This window comes from Pan paniscus, chromosome 16 (assembly GCF_029289425.2).
Source record: "Pan paniscus chromosome 16, NHGRI_mPanPan1-v2.0_pri, whole genome shotgun sequence".
In the NCBI taxonomy this organism is placed as follows: domain Eukaryota; kingdom Metazoa; phylum Chordata; class Mammalia; order Primates; family Hominidae; genus Pan; species Pan paniscus.
In genome coordinates, this window is record NC_073265.2 from 10,817,145 (window position 1) to 10,837,363 (window position 20,219).

Genomic DNA, 20,219 nt, shown 5'->3' on the forward strand with positions numbered 1-20,219 from the left:
AACACAGACACCCATGAAAAATTCACATGACAACACATGGTATCAGGTAGGTCTCAGTAATTTTCCCAAAACTATAAACACAAAAGGTTATCTATTCCCACTAATTCAACTAAATATGCTTGAGGATGTAATTTATAAAATTAGGCTGGAAAAATAAATATACGACTTCCAAATTGAAAGGGAAGAAGTCAAACATCTATTGGCCAGTGAAATAATCTAATGTATAGAAAATCCTAAAAAATCCACTAAAATAAGGTTGGAACAAAAAAAAATTCAGTCATGATCAATGTAATAAATTGCATTTTATACAATAGAAACTAATCAAATAACAAAACAGAAAACAATTTCATTTAACACGGCATCAAAAAGGAAATATATTTGAAAATAAACCTAATATAACTGCAAGATATATATACTGAAAATTACAAATGATATTGAAATATTAAAGAAATCTTAAATAAATGAATAAAAGAGTTAGCATAATATACTATATGAACTAGATTTTCATTGATCAGAAAGCTATTAAGTATTAACCAACATGATTATACTTTCTAAATGCATCTTCAGATTCAACACAAGCCCCACTAAAATTCTAACTTTAATTTTTTTTCAATTTTAGCAATTCTTGGACCACTGATTCTAGAACACACAGAAAAATGCAATTGATCTACAACAGCCCAAAGAATGTTAATTTTTTTTTACAGAAACACAAATGACATTTATAGAAGGTCTGTCCATAGGGCAATGGGGCATAATTCCCCACTTTTTATGTATGTGCTGTGCATACTGATGTTTTTTCCAAAAGGTACAACATGAAAAGGGGAATAATATTAATTTTATTGTTGCAGGAAGTCAGGGACCCCAAACAGAGGGACCAGCTGAAGCCATGGTGGAAGAACATAAATTGTGAAGATTTCATGGACATATATTAGTTCCTGAAATTAATACTTTTATAGTTTCTTGTGCCTGTCTTTACTGCAATCTCTGAACATAAGTTGTGAAGATTTCATGGACACTTATCACTTCCCCAATCAATACCCTTGTGATTTCCTATGCCTGTCTTTACTTTAATCTCTTAATCCCATCATCTTTGTAAGCTGAGGATGATGTATGTCACCTCAGGACCCTGTGATGATTGTGTTAACTACACAAATTGTTTATAAAGCATGTGCGTTTGAACAATATGAAATCTGGGCACCTTGAAAAAAGAACAGGATAACAGTAATATTCAGGGAACAAGAGAGATAAGCTTAAATTCTGACTGCCGGTGAGCCAGGTGGAACAGAGCCATATTTCTCTTCTTTCAAAAGCAAATAGGAGAAATATCACTGAATTCTTTTTCTCAGCAAGGAACATCCCTGAGAGAGAGAATGTGTCCCTGAGGGGAGGCCTCTAAAATGGCCGCTTTGAGGGCAGCTGTCTTTTACGGTTGTAGCTGTGGGATGAAATAAGCTCCGGTCTCCCGTAGTGCTCCCACACTTATCAGAACAAGGAAATTCCCGCCCAATAAATTTTGGTCAGACCACTTGTCTGCTCTCAAACCCTGTTTCCTGATGAGATGTTATCAATGACAATGCATGCCCAAAACTTCCTTAGCAATTTTAATTTTGCCCCAATCCTGTGGTCCTGTGATCTCACCCTGCCTCCATTTACCTCGTGATATCTTATTACCTTGTGAAGCATGTGATCTCTGTGACCCAGACCCTATTCGTGCACTCCCTCCCCTTTTGAAAACCACTAATAAAAACTTGCTGCTTTTATGCTTCAGCGGGCATCATGGAATCTGCCAACATGTGACGTCTCCCCAAGACACCCAGCTTTAAAATTTCTCTTTTTTGTACTCTGTCCCTTTATTTCTCAGACCGGCCGACACTTAGGGAAAATAGAAAAGAACCCACGTGAAATATTGGGGGTGAATTTTGCCCGATATTATAGTGGACAAAACTGAGCTAAACTGCCTCATCCATGTGATCAAATGACATTAACCATGATAAAGCAGCTGGGCACCGTGGCTCACACCTGTAATCCCAGCACTTTGGGAGCCTGAGGTGAGAGGATCGCTTGGGGCCAGGACTTAGAGACCAGCCTGGGCAATGTAGTGAGACTCTGCCTCTACAAAAGTACAAGTAAAATTAAATCACCCAGATGTGGTGGCGCATGCCTGTAGTCCCATCTACTCAAGAGGCTGAAGTGTAGGATCATTCAAGCCCAAGAATTCCAGGCTGCAGCAAGCTTTGTTCATGCCACTGCACTCCAGCCTGAGCAACAGAGTGAGACCCTGTCTCAAAAAAAAAAAAAAAAATTACTGATACAGCATGTTGACACTATGTACTTTTGTTATAATATCATGAGAATAAAAGTTTCCCTGTGTGGGTTTCCTCTGCTAAATCCACAACAGTCATCCAATCATTAGGAAAACACCAGAGACATCCCAAAGGAAGGATTTCAATGACATCAGAAATAAGGAAAATCTGAGAAACTGGCACACGATACCTAAACGTGATGTGGTGTCCTGGGCAGAATCCTGGAACAGAATATGGACATTAGGTGAAAACAGAACATCTGATTAATTGTGAATGTTGGTGAATGATAATGTATAATATTGGTTCATCAATTGCGACAAATGTCTGCAATGAATGTAAGAATTTATAAAAGGGAAATTATGTGTTGAACATATATAAACTCTCTGTATGTACTTCTAACTATTCTGTAAATCCAAACTATTCTAAAATAGATTTAAAAATAAATAAAATATATATACATTTTAAAAATTACACTATTGAGCTTACTAAGCAGAACACTGTCGATCTTGTAATGTCTCAGGTGCTCACCTCCCCATTCCCACCCTTTTTGTTACCCTGGTGAACAATACCATTATTTTTAAATTTCCTTTTCCCATTCACAAATTTTTCTTTCTTAGTTTTGGTCTCTAAATAATGTCCTATTTCCTGTTTCTTGTCTTCACAAATAGATAATTACATGTCTCTATCTATACTGCTCAGTAAAATCATGAGAAACATTCAGAGAAATCAAGATTTTGATACATTTTACAAAATATGTTACCTGCTTTCTCACAAAGTGAGGACTGAGAACCTGTCCCAGATTAAGCAAGACCTGACGTTGGCAGGTGAACTCTAAGATGGTGCACAATGATCCTCACAGCTTAATTAGAATATCTAATCCTTTCCTTGTGACTTTGGGGAGAACCTGAAACTTGCTATGATACATCAGAAGACTACAACGTGATAGGATGTCACTTGGGTCATCCTGTTACCTAAGATTATGATACCTGTCTTGCTGCAAGCTCTCTGTCATAGTGGCTTTGATGACACATTCTGCCATGGGAGAGAAGCCAACATGGGAAATAACTGAATGCAGCTTCTGGCCACAGACAGCAAAAAACTGAGGCTCCTCATCCAGTATCCTGCCCTAGAGGTGGCAATTTATATTTACAACTAATCTAAGCTCCTGTCATATAAAAGTATACTGCCTCAGAAGTAGTGTAACCATCTTATAAAAGAATAGTTCTATTTCTTCCTTTTTCCTGTATTTTTCCTTTTGTCCCTCTTTCCTATCTTTCATTTTACTTATATGTGTATATATATATATACACACATATCTATATATATTATGCTTATGAAAATATAATTAAATTAATGGCTGCTTTTTGTTGTTGTTGAAACAGAGTCTTGCTCATCAATTTACTCTTAATAAAATTACAATAAATTTTAATTTTCTACTCTATAATCTACTTTTTTTGAAAACTTCTGAGATTCATATCTCAAATGTTCAATTGTTGTCTTGCTGCTATCAGCTTTTTCTCCCTTTGATGTGGCCTGGGATGATAACTCTATCCTTCAGCTTCTTGTCAGCTCCTGTAACTTTTCTCCTTACTTCTAAATGTTGTGGCTGATGCTGAAATATTTCATCTTAGAGGTCTATAAAAGAAATGTTTTCCTCCAGGATAACCTGATTCTATACTCTTGGGGTTTTTGTTGTTGTTGTTGTTTTTGGTGTGTCTAAATTTTCACTGTAATCAGGAAACTTATCATGCTGCTACTAAGAGTTATGTATTCCCCAGTTCTATTCAAAACCTTGTACACACTCTTCCCATGTTTGATTAAATTCAAGCACTTTTTATCTTAAGTTGTACTTCCAGATTATCTAAATGGGCTTTCTTCTAAGGAGAGGCAGTCACACTAAAAAAGGTTTTCCTTTGACTTTTTGGTAACTGGCTTAAGAAACAAGATTTTACATTTTATCAAGATAGTTCCTATGCTGACTTTATTAAGTGTTTAATTGCTTTTTAAAATCTCCTGAAATTTGAAAGGGGTAAGGATTTTACACCTGTGTAACTTTTTCTATTGCCTTTAAAGTCTTTCAGTGATCACTTCGGTTAAATGAATAACTATTGATTTACAAGGACCTGTGGTTCAGTTTTGATCAAATATTTTAAGCTTTCTCACATCTTTCACAGACATCTCCAAAATTGAATCCTAAATTAAGTCTCTGCCTTATTGCTGGGGCTTATCAAAGCTAAAAAACATTAATCACTGTGAAGTGTGTCACCACCTCCAACACCCTGAAAAAGTTCTTATCAGGTGCTATTAAGTAATCTTTGTGGTGTTAAGGTACAAGGAATTGACTCCTGGATACATGTAGCTCCTCTAAAGAAGACACAGACTCCTGCCACCATGTAACATCAAACTCAACTTAACCAAAGCCTCGTCTTTAGACTCAAGCAAAGGCAATAATCAAAGTACACTGCTTTCATGCAACACAGGGAAAGGCCTGTATCATATTTTATTTAATAATTTTGCTTCTCTCTGAACTAGAAATATATGAAATATAATTTATTCTGTGCCTTAATATTAAATAACTGAAATGTTTATCTACCTATAGGCTTCCTTTCCTGTCACTCATTCTTTTTTTTTTGAGATGGAGTCTCCCTCTCTTGCCCAGGCTGGAGTGCAGTGGCGCGATCTTGGCTCACTGCAATCTCTGCCTCCCGGGTTCAAGCAATTTCCCTGTCTCAGCTTCCCGAGTAGCTAGGACTACAGGCACACACCATCACACCCAGCTATTTTTTTGTATTTTAGTAGAGACGGGGTTTTACCGTGTTGGCCGGGATGGTCTCGATCTCCTGACCTCGTGATCTGCCCATCTCAGTCCTGTCACTCTTAGAACAAGACAAGGCTTACGGCATTTTTGCTTAAAATGTTGTTAATGGTGAATATTTTGTTTTATTAATATATCCAGAATTTAAAACTGTTCAATTTCTCCAGACCCAGGGACTATCATGGAAGATACGAATGCATGAGATTGTAAGGGCTGGTTCTTGTGGAATAAAATTAATTCAGACCCCCCAAATAAAGGATGGGCATACAGATGCCTAAACAGCTAAATAAAATACTTATGTTTTCTATAGCTATAGTTCCTATAAGCCAAGATTACAACAGCTCAATGCATAAAATTCAGAGACAATTCAGTTATATAATCTTACCTTTTGACTTTTAGTTTTTGGCTCTTACATTGCTTAAAAGGGGTTTTAATGACTAATGATTGCCTGCCCACATTCATTCCAGTCTGGCCTACAGACTGGAATTGGATATAATTGGATATAAGACTTATGATTCTAAGTCCCTTGGCCATAGTGGTCGCACCAAGGAACATGATGGACACAGGTCAGGTAGCATGCCGCTCTGCCATTGACATGAGAGAAAATAAAAGTGTGGCTACCCATACTGCCTCTGGCATACCTTGACAAAAAAGGAGAATATAAACTATAAAATAAAGTCCTAAGCCCCCATCAACTTAATGGACACTTCCTACCCCCATGTTAGCCAAAGCAACCTGAAAAACTAATTCAGGCCATGACAACCAGAGGGGTGATGAACACGCTTCACTACCTGTTCATGGAACTACCTTCCTCCCATTGTGGGAATTTATGCACAACTGATCAGCATTAACATTACAATAAAAACTGTAAAACAGACTACAACAATAAAATACCGAATTATGAACAGGACTTAAGAACATGCCAGGCAAGAGTGAAGTCTCACATCCCTACACTTTAAAAAAAGCAGACTATGTTTACAGCTGCCACAAGGTTTGTGTTTCTCTAGCAGCCAAGCAAGCACTAGTCTCAAGATAAGCTGACTGACTGACCCCAGCCACGTTCCACCAGCCATAACTACAGATTGAAGTAGACAAGGGACCAATTTTGGTAATTTTCTCCTGATAAAAGATCACTCACCATAAGCTAGTTTTGGCCGATTTACAGTAAATGCACACTTGCATGACTTTGTCTTCAAAAGAACTTTTGAAACATAGGGCATAATTATAATACATTTAAAAGTTAAGTCCCTGCCCCAAAATAAATGAGTTGTATGTTCCATGGATATTTGTTAATAAACATAGGTCAGCATCACCTTCATGAATACTTGCAACTCCTCCTGTAACCAACTTGTCCTCATATCTCCACAGGAGCTCTGGGTACAACTGACATTTGGGGCTTTGCACTACAATTAAGACTAAATGCCGTGTGTACTTACTGGATAACTTCAGAAACATATCCTCAGCCCTAAAAGACATGCACAAGCAAACTAATGCTATGTCTAATCTCATGATGTCTTTAAATCATATGGCTTTAGATATCTTCACTGTAGCCTAGGGTGGCACTTGTGCATTCATTAAGACTGACCATTTTACACACACACACACACACACACACACATCCCAGATTATTCTCACAATATAACCCAAGCTATGCATGTAGATACCCATATTTCTGCTATAGATGCCCTCTCTCAGGACTCTATGACATCATGATTTACTCGGCTTCTTGGTGCATCAAATAGTTTTTTATATATTATTAATACTGCTAAATGCCCTCTTCAGCTGCTATGAATTTTATTGCTGTTGTACACTCTGCATGGAGATGCAGGAAATCATTCTCAGAAATTCTTGGATCCTCACACCATACATGCACAGTAAGTTCCTGCTGAAAACTCAAGAATATTTCCAACTCCAGGTAAACAGATTCCTTTCTAATGCTCTATAACTATGCCCCCTTTCAGTAGGAAGCAGACCAAATGAGTATGATGCTCCAATTGAATAAAAATAAAGTGGAATTTGACAGTGGGGTGTTGTAACCAAGTACTTCATTTTCCTTAAAAAATATGTACTTTTTCTCTTTTTCCTGTGTGTTCATGTCTTACTTAGCTCCTTAGAAATGCAAATTCAAACTTTTCCCTCCTTCCTTTCCACCAGCCAAACCACCAGCAAGCACTGTCAGCTTAGCTAAGTATATGTTTGCTTACAAATTACCAAATCTTGAACCAAAACAAGCACCCGCCAGAATTGTCCTCCATAGAGAGATGGTCTCAAGACATCAGTTAATCTACAACCTGACTCTTTCCCCAGTGATGCTGGGCAGACTAACGAATGACCCAAGACTAGAGATAAGTCATCCAGCAAGTCATGTAGATCCTGCACCTCCACACCCCTTCTGCATGCCCTGCTTACCAATATTTCTTCTTAAAATCCTGTTTTCTGCCCAGAAAACTTATATGGTTCCTTTAGATACGAATCCCGCCCTTCCACATTGCTAAGCTCGGGAATAAAGTGACTTTCTTTTTGTTTTTTGGAGATGGAGTCTCGCTCTGTACCCCAGTAGCTGGGATTACAGGCACATGCCACTGTGCTCAGCTAATTTTTGTATTTTTAGTACAGGGAGGATTTCGCCATGTTGGCCAGGCTGGTCTTGAAATGCTGACTTCAGGTGATCATCCAGCCTTGGCCTTCCAAAGTGCTGGGATTATAGATGTGAGCCACACCGACTGGGCCAGTGACTTTCTTTTTACTACCCTTCTGTTACTTGATTTTGCAAGTAGCCATGGCCAAACCTGGGTTTGGTAACAAAATGGTGCCAGGCTGTAATACAATAGATGAGGGGCACTTTTTTCCTTAAAGCATGATTTGTCAATTCTGTGTACAGCACTGAAGCCCACAGACCCTGACTGCTGCCATACCTAGCAGGGCAAGTGCCCAACTATTATTACATATTCCCATAAAATACCAGTGTTTTTGCTCTGTTGATTGCTCATGTCTCACACATCTTGAACAAGTACTCCCAACCCTCACATGTTTTTTGACTAAAACAACAAAAATTAAAATCAAAACAGAGCATAAGCATGAAAGCTTTTTGAGAATATTAAGGTAGAGGAAAATGACAATAAATAAAAAAACTGAAATTCCCTTTTTACAAGTCAATGGCACGAAAGTATTTTCTGATTACAGCACTCAATGTACACATTTTCTAAGTGGTATTTTTTATATCTCTGAGAACTAAAACCAAATTTAATAATCACTCATCAAAAATAAGAAAAATTAATATCTAATAGAATAGGTGATCTGTACAAAGAAATGTCATGTACACATTTATGGAAGTGAGGTGGAAGGAATTATGGAGTCCAGCCATTGTCTAAATCTTTGTATAAGGAGAAGATAAAGCAACATCATGAAGTTCACACCTGCACAGTTAAGAAGTGGTTGCTCCTTGTATTCAGACGTGACTGCTACACAAATCATTGCCTTGTTAACCTTCCACATGTACAGCAAACTAAGCCATATAATGGAAAGTTTCACACATCTTTTTAAGCATAAGGATCTGAGCCAATTTTGCCTTGTGGCTTCCAGAACAGTTTCTGTCCTTCTCCTTTTCAACCAGAGATATTTCAGAGAAAATTTGCACAAAAACATAGAGAATGTGTAACATCTGTCTTTTCTAATAAAAGTGATATTCACATTCAGTTTAGGAGAGAGAAATATGAGAAAACATTAAAATAATTAAAAGTGTTCATTGAAAAATAATTGTGAATGCATTTTTAGAACAGAGGACTAAAGACCTTAAACACACAACACAAATATAAAAATTTGGTTTTAGATAATGTTTGTGAGAACAAAAAAAGAAAAAAATATACCCAAGTGTTAATCACATTTGAACAACAAATCATATCAAAACCAGGATAAATATTACAATGCATGAAATAAAGTGTTAAGGTATCACTGGTCAGCCAGCAGAATCAGTATTGAATAAACTCAGCCTTATTCAAAAGAAATGAATTCCCCACCTCACCAACAGAAAGGACAGGGAGCTGCTGCCCTTGTGCATGGAGACCCCATACAGTGGCTCTGAGCTCAGAGGCTCCCATGTGGCTTTGACTTTGGTGGGCATGGTCTAGAGGAGAAACAACTTGTCACACTGGCATCTACACCAGTGCAGGAGGTTACTATGGCTGCATCTCAAGGTTTTCAATATTACTGGCTGTTGTTGAAAGTATTTATACATAAAGTGGGGAGTGGTGTTGGGGGATTGTCTAAGATTCACAAGCATATTAAGCGATTTAAGAGTCTACAGCAACGTTCTAAGTTCTAAACCAGCCGGGTGCGGTGGCTCACGCCTGTAATCCCAGCACTTCAGGAGGCTGAGGTGGGTGGATTGCTTGAACTCGGGAATTCGAGATCAGCCTGGGCAACAAGGTGAAACCCCATCTCTACAAAAAATACAAAAAAAAAAAAATTAACTGGGCATGGAGTTGTGCACCTGTGGTCCTAGCTACTTGGGAAAGTGAGGTGGGAGGATCCCTTGAGCCCAGAAGTTGAGGCTCCAGTGAGCCAAGATCTTAGCACTGTACTCCAGCCCAGGTGTAAGAGCAAGATCCTGTCAAAAAAAAAATTAAAATTTATTATTATTTTTTTTAAAGTTCTACACCTACAGCTTTATTTAAGGTACAGCTGAAAGTATTGGTGTAGGTGCAAGACATGCAGGTTGTTACATTTTTTACTTCATTATAGAGAAGTACCGTGGCTAAAAGAAGAGGCTCTGGGCCAGGCACAGTGGCTTACACCTGCAATCTTAGCACCCTGGGAGACAAAGCAGGGAGGACTGCTGTGGCTAAGAGTTCTACACCAGCATGGGAAACACAGGAAGACCCGGTCTCTACCAAAAAAAAAAAAAAAATTAATTAACCAGGCATGGTGGCTTGTGCCTGTAGTCCTAGCTATTCAGGAGGCTGAGAGGGGAGGATCATTTGATCCCAGTAGTTCGAACACAGAATCTGCTCTATGATTGAGCCACTATACCCTAGCTGGACATCAGGACGAAATCTTCTCTCTCTCTTAAAAAAGAAAAAATACAAAACAATCTCTGGAGAAAAAATTATTGTTCTAAATAGACTCTCTTGATAAGAAGACAGTGTGGGTTAGGTGCAGTGACTCACACTTGTAATCCTAGTACATTGGGAGGCCAAGGCGGGCAGATCACCTGAGGTCAGGAGTTCAAGACCAGCCTACCCAACGTGGTGAAACTCCATCTCTACTGAAAATACAAAACAATTAGCCGGGTGTGGTGGTACACACCTGTAATCCATTACTCAGGAGGCTGAGGCACAAGAATCGCTTGAACCTGGGAGGAGGAGGTTGCAGTGAGCCAGGATTGCGCCATAGCACTCCAGCCTGGGCAACAGAGTGACTCTGTATCAAAAAAAAAAAGATAATAATAATGATAATAATAAGACAGTGTGGAATTTGCACAAAGGTAGAAGAAACAACCAGTAACTTAAAAAATAAAAACTGAGCTAGAATGCAGACATATACATATATAAAAATTGATTTATACGTTGATGCATGGGGGAGAGATCAATTTTTATTAAAGTGTTCCAGGAAATTGAATATCCATAGGGAACAACCAAGATCTAACCTTTGACCTCACATACACACAAAATCAATTCTAGTTGGTTTATAGGCTTAAATATAAAAATAATAGAGTATTCAGAAAACAATTTAGGAAAATATCTTCATGACAGAGGGTAAGTTGAGCTGTCTAACTAGACCTGAAAATTATTTAGATGTAAGACAAAACACATTCTACATAGTCAAAGTGAGCAAAGACTCTGGGGCAGACAGTATCAAACTCAAGTTTCCTTTATACCTTTCCTGCAGAAAGTCAGCTCAGACTCCGAAATGGACCACAGAAGTGAAAATCATGCTTACTTCCTGAGATGTCAGTGTGGATTGTATGAAATGGTAACATATACAGCTTGTAGTATATTATCAACCCTACACTAACCCCTAAAAATTAATTTTCTAATAAATTGCGAGATATATCATTTGTGTCAATTGTAACATGTCATTATTTCACACACCAGAATGGAAGAACAAAACCAATAACAGATGAAGAAACTAGTACTTTTATCACTTATAAATAAATCACACAGTAATAATGTAAATACATTATAATTACTGGAAAAAATATTTTCAATGTGCATACATGTGGATATTTGTCTTGTGTCATTCCTACATGGGATGGAACATACAAGAAAAATACATTGACAAAGGTTTTCCTAAATTTTCTCTCATTGAGATGTAACTCTCCTGAATCACTCTTCAACTCATCAGCCCATGATTTTCCCCATATTATTATCACCTGTGCTAATCTGACGCTTTGGTGATGCTGCACTTCTTGCGAGATTCCTATGGTGCTCCTGTGAGTTTATCTTTCCAACCATCTGAAACCCCCTATGCAAGACATGATGTTGATGGTATGACCTGAAGATGTCAATGGAAGGTTTACAGACCAAGCTCATGTATATGTAAATGAGGACAATCATGTTATGGTCGCCTTCTCGTCAATAATGTTTTAACACTAATAAATTTAAGGTGCATCTGTGTTTCATAAATGTGAAAATGTGCCCTCTACGATGAATGGAATACACTGTCCTCTGTGACTGCCCATTTCTCAGTGTTAGATTATGGTGGCTCATCAACTGTATTCTTATCTGTTATTGAAGAAACATGCTTAAATCTTATCACATAAGTTTACCAAGTGTATTTACATTCTACATAGCTATTAGAGACATTACAGTTATTAGTGGAATTCTATAATTCTTCGGTTATGCATGGAAATGTAGTTTTATGAATTATGGTTTAAGAAATCCATTGAGGAAGAAGATAGAAATTATAAAGAGTTACTTGAAAAATTCACTCGAGTGATAGCTTTCTAAAGACCTAGAAAAAGCTGTAACTTGAAACTTCCCACTGCAATCTTAGGAATTTGACCAATGACCCTTGTAAGCTTCATTATAAATTCCATGCTTTCAGCTATAACATTTATGTAACTCTTTTTTCTTCATTCCCATTTGCCGTTTTAACCATATGGTTGGTGATCATAGAAATCACTTGATAATTAGTCACTGCAGAAGTAGATGCATAATGGTCTTTATAAAATGTTTTAATCTGCCCCCTTGCTACTCTGCTCAACCCTAATTTGGGTACTTGGATTTGAGGATTGCTTTTGGTTTTCCCTCAGGAATATACTGATTGAAGAAGAAACACATAAAGTATGAGTTTCTGTATACCCAAAATTCAGTCAACCTCCTAAACTGTGGGAGTTTCTTTATGTGTATGCAGAAACTCACATACAAAAACAAAAACTCACATAATTTAGGAGGTTGACTGAATTTTGCCCTACAGTTTTCAATTCCAGCAAGGCTAAATTTAATAAAGTCATGCTCTCAAATATCCAAGATATTCTTCCATTGAACTCCAACTTCTAATCAGGTTAGAGTATGGAGACAAAGTGTTGGGTGTCTGCCTCATGATCTGGTCTAGAATTTGGTTTCTCTTAAATGGCATCTCTTTTAGAATTGTGGTGTCCAGGCCAGCCTCTAAGGAACTGCTGGTTTAAGATATTGTGGGAAATCACATCTTCCATGCAGTTAGTTTGTCTGGGAAGTCATTGCTCAGCTCTTCATCATCTGCTTTCTCCACTCACTAGCATCCAACTGCAAAAAACCTGTTGTGTAAAAGATTCATATCCAGGTCTCTGTAAGTAGAGACTGGCCTAAACCAATTTATTAGAAACATTTGTTGTACTCTGCTTACCTGCTACCTTGGTGGCTTTAGGGTTGGCAGCGGGCAACATAATTCCACAATGTAAGTGTCAACAGAATGCACGGTCCCAAACGATTCCTGATGGAGTTTGTAGAATCAAAAGAACTAAATTAGAACATATTTTTCTGAAAGGTTTGAAGGTACAGTTGTCTTTTGATTACTTGAAGAAGAAATCCCTGTACCAAGAAAACATTATCCTGAATGCAGAAATATGATTTATGTTCCCTGTCACTGAAATTTCTTATTCCTGGCTTCTAATATCTGAGAGTCATATCTCCCAAAAATGCTTCAGTGGGATCCTGAATATACACTGCTAAATGATGTCCACACATGGGGCTTTCTGGGATATGTGAAGGAAAGGCAGCTTTTTCTCAATAAGTGGTTGCTGACACTCCAGCTGCTGACTGTGTATCGGAGAAGGAGAAAAAGGATGACAGTCCCTGGAGCTTGATGGTGCCCTCTTGAAGCAGGTGCACCTGGGTTTGGAAAGGTGACTACATAAAAAGAGTGCTACTTTGCTATTCTCTCCCTATGTGCCCATTCATCTCTGGAAGCCAGTTTTTTTTATGTCTTTGTTTTCCTTTAAAATATATAATAATTTTAGAAAACAAATTTATTTTGAAATAATTTCAGATTTACAAAAAGATACACATGTAGAACAGACAGTTTCATATACCCTTCAGCTAACTAAAATGTTACTATTATAACCATAGTATATTCATGAAAACTAAGAATTTCACTATGTTTCAAAACTATTAATTGATCTACAGACTTCCTTCATATTTTACCAGAATTTCTAATAATGATATATTTATCTGTTCCAAGACCTAATCTAGAATGCCTCATTGCAATTACTGTCAGGTATATTACTTAAGAGTTGGTGCATAACAAATTACTATACATCTTAGTGGTTCAAAACCACACACATACTACTCACAGTTTCTCTGGTTCTCCAGTCCAGATGTAGGTGATGGCCCAGGCTAAGGCTCAGCTGGGGAAAGGTCTCCTTCCAAGCTCATGTAACTGTTCTTAGGATTAACCTCTCTGATCTCATCAAGAAGAATTCATTAGTGAATTATTGGAATCACTTAAACAATTAATACTAATTTATTACAAATTATTCCCACAAAGTGGAGAAGGCATGATTTCCCATTGTATACTGAGTTAGTTTACTCTGATACCACAACTAGACAAAGACATTTCAAATATGGAAAATGAAGAGCAATATACCTTATGAATACAGGGGCAAAAATCATCAAGGAGATATTAGTAAAACAAACCAGAAACATGTAAAAAGTATTATACACTATGTCAAGGGTATTTACCTCAGAAAAGCAAAATTTGGTTCAACATACAATACAACTAGTGCCATGCACTATATTCACATAATAAAGAAAAAAACCACATCATCAGCTCAGAAGATGCATAGGCACTTGAGAATTCTCAAACTCCCTATGAGAAAAATATGCAGCAATTGAGTCAGATAAGGGAACTCTCTTCCTTTTAAAGAGGATCCATGAAAAACTACCATGTCATCATAGGTTATCTGAAAGGTTCACTAACTTCTCCAAGATTAGAAACAAGACAAGGATTTCCACTCTTGACACTTGTTTTCAACATTGTACTGGAGGATATAGACATGGCAATTAGTCTAGAAAAATAAATATAAGGCTTCCAGTATGGAAAGAAAGTCAAACTCTGTCTTTTGGCATATGACATGATCTTATATATAAAATTTCCAAAGGACTCTAATCAAGTATGTTTAGAATTTAGAAATGAGTTCAACAAACTTGCAGTATATAAGGTCAATATATAAAATCCTCTGAATTTCTATATGCCAGCAATTAACAATCTAAAATAAAAACTCAGAATGTTTCATTTGAGATGAAATCAAAAATAAGTTTATCAAATTAAGTATAAGATATATAAAAAAACTATAGAAAATATTTTGATAAAAAATAAATGGAAAAAAAAACTTTGACTATTCATTGTTCATAAAGGTTAATGTTGTTAGGCTGTCAATATTTTCCAAATGGATCTATAGATTTAACACAACCTCTATCAAAATCCCAGGTGACATTTCCTTCTCTAAATTCACAAAGCTTATCTAAAATTCATATATAATGCAATAGACCCAGAGCAGCCTAAATACTTTTGAGAAAGAAGAGAAAAGGTTGGCATTGGAGATACATACTTCCTGACTTCAAAACTCACTACAAAGTAAGAGTAATCAAGATTTACGGTACTAGAATAAGAATATAGATGTTGATCAATGTAATAGAATATAATGTTCAAAAATGAATACTTATATTTGCAGTGAAATAATTTTATAATGTCACCAAATAAATTATATATGGATAAATATTTTTACTCAAATATTTCTGAAACAAGTGCATATTCTGTGTAAGTTGAACTCCTGCCTCACACTGAAAATGTAATTGACTCAAAATGACCATATATCTCTACATAATAGCTAAACAAGTCCAAAATATAGAAAATAACACAAGAATCCATCTTTGTGGTCTTAGGTTAAAAAAATCTTTCCTAAGATATGATGCTGAAAGCAAAAGGGAAGAAGAAAAAACAGGTATATTAAATCTCATTAGAATTTGAAACTTTCGTGATTCACGCTACGCCATAAAAAATAAAGACATCCAAAGAATGGGAGTAAATATTTGCAAACAAAAGCAAAAACTGGCAAATTAAATCCAATTAAACTTAACAGCTTGTGCACAGCAGAAGAAAACTATCAACAGAATATACAGACAACTTACAGAATGGGAGAAAAGTTTTGCAACCTATGCGTCTGACCAAGGTCTAATATCCAGCATCTATAAGGAACTGAAACAAATGTTCAGGAAAAAAAAACCAACCCTATGAAAAGAGGGCAAAGGACATGAACAGACACTTTCAACAGAAGATACATATGTAGCTAACAATTATATGAAGAAAACCTCAACCTCACTGATCCTTAAAGAAATGCAAATCAAAACCACAATGTGACACCATCTAACACCAGCCATCTAACTAATTGGTGGATGTCTCCATTAGTTCAACCATTGTGGAAGGCAGTGTGGAGATTCCACAAAGACCTAAAAACAGAAATATCATTTAACCCAGCAATCCCATTACTGAGCATATACCCTAAGAAATAAAAAGTGTTCTATTAAGAATGCACATGCATGCATATGTTCATTGCAGCCCTACTCACAATAGCAAGAACATGGAATCAGCCTAAATGCCCATCAATGGTGGACTGCACAAAGAAAATGTGGTACATATACACCATGGAACACTATGCAGCCATAAAAAAGAATATCATGTCCTTTACAGGAAAATGGATGGAGCTGGAGGCTATTATCCTTAGCAAACTAATGCAATAACAGAAAACCAAATACCATATTTTTTTCCCTTATAAGTGGGAGGTAAATGATGAGAACACATAAACATACAGTGGGGAACAACACACACTGAGGCCTATTGGAGGGTGGAGGGTGAGGGCGAGAGAGTATGAGAAAAAATAACTAGTGGGTACTAGGCTTAGTATATTGGTGATGAAATAATCTACAACAAACCACCATAACACAAGTTTACCTATGTAACAAATGTGCACATGTACCCTGAAACTTAAAAGTTAAATTAAAAGGCAAATATTTGCAAATTTTCTAGGTGATAATGGTCTACTGTTAATCATATATGACAACATCTTAGAGCTCAAAAATAAAAAGACAAATATCACAATCAAAAATGGAAATTATTCAAATACGCAATTCTCCAAAAAAGCTACCGTCATATCCAAATCACACGAAAAGACACTCAATGCCTTTTGCCATTATGAGACAGAAGACCGGCAGGCTGTTTTCTGATCACAACCCTGCTGATCAAAACAAGATCTGGTCCAGACAGCATACAGTGAAGAAACTGGCAAAAAGAGGTGCAGGGATCCCTGGTTGTCCTCATTGCTCACTGGCATGAGACATTCCCTCCAGCACCATGACTGTTTATAAATTCCATGCCAACAACCTGGAATTTAACCACCTCTTTCCATGGCAACAACCCAGAAGTTACTGCTCCTCTCCTAGAAAGTTCTGAATAACCTGCCCATCAAGTTTCACTGATCCACTCCTCAATTTACATGTAATTGAAAGTGAGTTTGCCTTAGTGTAAAGATAGTTGACAAGAGCCCATAGGTTACCAACCGATGCAATGCTTATGAGTTAGCCCTGCTCTTTAAGGAGCAGTAACATTCAATAAAAGATTGCTGTCTATCACCACTGGCTTGCTCTTAAATACTTTCCTGGGCAAAGCCAAGAACCCTTCCAGCTGAAGCCCCAAATTTGGGGCTCACCTGTCCTGCAACAATAGGGGAAGGGAAGTCTAAAAAAACATGATACGTACTTCAAAAATCTAAAAGGTATATTGCTATGTGAAAAAATATAAGTTGGAAAAGGTAAAATACTGTGTAATTCCACCTATACGATTCTCTAGAAAAGGAAAAAAGGATAGTGATAGCAAAGAGTTCGGTGGTAACAATGGGCTTGGGAGAGAGAAAGGTGGGATCAGTGAAATATAGCAGGTTTCTTTTGGGCAGTGAAATTACTCTCTCTGATATTGTAATGGTGGATACATAATAATGTTTTCTGAATCCTGAAGAACTTTATAACACAAACAGTGTATCTAAATTATGCAAAATTGAAACCTTATTTAGTAGGTAGAGGGTTTCCAAGGAGGAATGACCAAAAAAATAATATAACTATGTAATGAATGTATGGAATAGCCTCACTAAAGAAAGTGGAGAAAAGCAATGGACCTAAGTAATTTGGGAAATAAGTGGACATTCTGAGGCTAAAAGCCAAAGTATTTATACCTATGTACTGTACTTTACTTGGTAAAATTGTTTCCCACTGGGGTATAAGTTACCAGTTCTGAAACCACTCTGCATGGATGTTCAGGTAGTATGATTAAGTGAACAGCACGAAGTTCTTCATAGGGAGAGTAAGAGAATACATACATCATTAACATGGTGCTGGATTAGATCATATGGTGTTGGAAACAGTAGTAGAAATTACACAATTATACACTTAGCCTGGAGTACAATTAAATACACAGTTAGCCTGGAGCACTTAGTAGTGGTTAAAGAAAAGGAAATGCTGAACAATAACAAAACCAACCAACCATACAACATTGAACCTTAATTATGTGGGTATTTCAAAATTATACCAGAAACAACTAAAAAACCTTCCAAAAGGCAACCGTGGAACAATCTGAGCAATCAAATAAATTAGCATATGTAAAGTATAAAATAAATATCCATGTTTAGATGATGACATAAATAATTTATGTATAAATGAATAAATGTGTAGTAGAATAGACACGCTTACAGTTGAGAGTTCAAATAAATTTGTAGACATTCTGCCAATAAAAAGGTAGATCATGAATCCCCACTTTTTTTTTTTTTTTTGAGATGGAGTCTGGAGTCTTGCTCTGTTGCCCAGGCTGGAGTGGAGTGGCGTGATCTCAGCTCACTGCAAACTCTGCCTCCCAGGTTCAAGTGATTCTCCTGCCTCAGCCTCCCGAGTAGCTGGGAGTACAGGCGTGTGCACTGTGCCTAGCTAATTTTTGTATTTTTAATAGAGACGAGCTTTCGCCATGTTGGCCAGACTGGTCTCGAACTCCTGACCTCAGATGATCCGCCTGTCTCAGACTCCAACAGTGCTGGGATTACAGGCATGAGCCATCGTGCTTAGCCCATGACTCCCCACTTCTTAAATGCGTGTTGTGTTAGTGACTTTGTTCTGAAACATTCTATGGGGAAAGGGAAAAATAATAATTTCACCGTGTGTGATAATTTGATAAAAACAACCTCATCTAGGTGATCAAATTAACATTAACAGTGATAAAGCCTGTTGAGAGCCTGTGCCCTTGGTATAATGTGAGGAGAATGGCACCTTTCCTCTGTCATCTTCCTCCCCTAAACCCACAAATCTAGTCTCATCATGAAAAAAACCTCAGAGAAATCCCACATTAGGAATGTCAATATCATCAAAAACTAGGAAACGCTAAGAAACTGCAACAGTCAGAGAAATCTAAGGAGACATGATATTTAACTGTGCTGAGGTATCCTGGACGAGGTCCTGGAATAGAAATTAGACATTAAGTGAAAACTAAGAAAATCTGAATAAAGTATGAAGAGTAGTTAATGATACTGTTTAAAATTGGTTAATTGTGACAAATGTCCTACATTAAGAAGTTAATAAAAAGAGCAACTGTAGTGGGATATATGGAAAGTCTATGTACTGTATTTAAAACAATTCTGTAAATCCTAAATGACTCTTAAATGTATAAAGTTTCTTTTTATTTAAAGTCACTGCTGACTTTATAAAATAGAACATGAGGAATATGTTGATGGCCGTTAATGGATCTCCTTAGCTTCATCATCTTCCTTAATCACTGAAGGTCGCTATTACTGTGAATTTGTTATCCTCTAATTTGTGTTTGTTATATTTATCTCTATGTTTATATTTCTAATATCCATAATGTTTAGTTTTTCTTGTCTTCAAACTTAGATGACATGTGTTTAATGTATACATGTCCCTAGTTTAATCATGAGAAATCATGAGACAAATCCATACTGTGGGACATCTTACAAAATATCTGACCTGTACATTTCAACAGGGTCAAGGTCAAGAAAAAGAAGTGAAGACTATGAAACTTGCAGATTGGAGAAGACCTAACGTGTCAGTTAGACCCTGCAATGGTGCCCAACGATCCCCACCTGCAAGAAATACCTGTGCTTTGTTGAGTTGCCTCCTCCGTGGCTCACATGACCAACACATGTGAGCTCAACTTTTCTCGAACTCAGAGCTCTCCTAGACAGTGGCTACATTGGTGGGAATGGAGTGGACACAGGTCGAACAAGTGCCACAAGGGTGTCTGACGGTATAAACAAATATCCTGTGAGAAGGATGCTGGGTCAAAGATTGTACACTTATGCTTTGGGGTATCCACCAGGATAAATAAGTATCCCATGAAAGGCACACTGTAAACATCCAGGACACAGTTTCCTGGAGTCCTGTTGGGCAGGGTGATAATTTATAGTCACTGTCCCTAGAGAGACCTCAAGAGATTATTAGACATAACAAAAATACAAGAGATGTAGAGGTGATTTTATAAATTATGGCTCAAAGATCCCATAAGAAGGAAGATAGAAATGGTAAAGTGTTACTTCAAAGTTTGCAGCAGAGTGCAACTCTCTGAAGACAGAA

General features: G+C 37.1%; 1 long non-coding RNA gene across 3 annotated transcripts in view; it reads right to left on the reverse strand.

The window, feature by feature from the left end:
• The window catches only part of LOC117975972 (uncharacterized), a 71,307-nt gene that overhangs the window by 7,479 nt on the left and 43,609 nt on the right, over positions 1-20,219 (reverse strand). For 2 of the 3 annotated variants that reach the window (XR_008621167.2, XR_010110051.1), the window contains exons 11-14: positions 13,892-13,998; positions 12,946-13,032; positions 10,423-10,536; positions 2,142-2,278 (exon numbers count right to left, since the gene is read on the reverse strand). This is a non-coding gene — a long non-coding RNA (uncharacterized LOC117975972). The remainder of the gene's footprint in view (positions 1-2,141; positions 2,279-10,422; positions 10,537-12,945; positions 13,033-13,891; positions 13,999-20,219) is intronic. The other variant, XR_008621168.2, reaches the window with a different exon arrangement.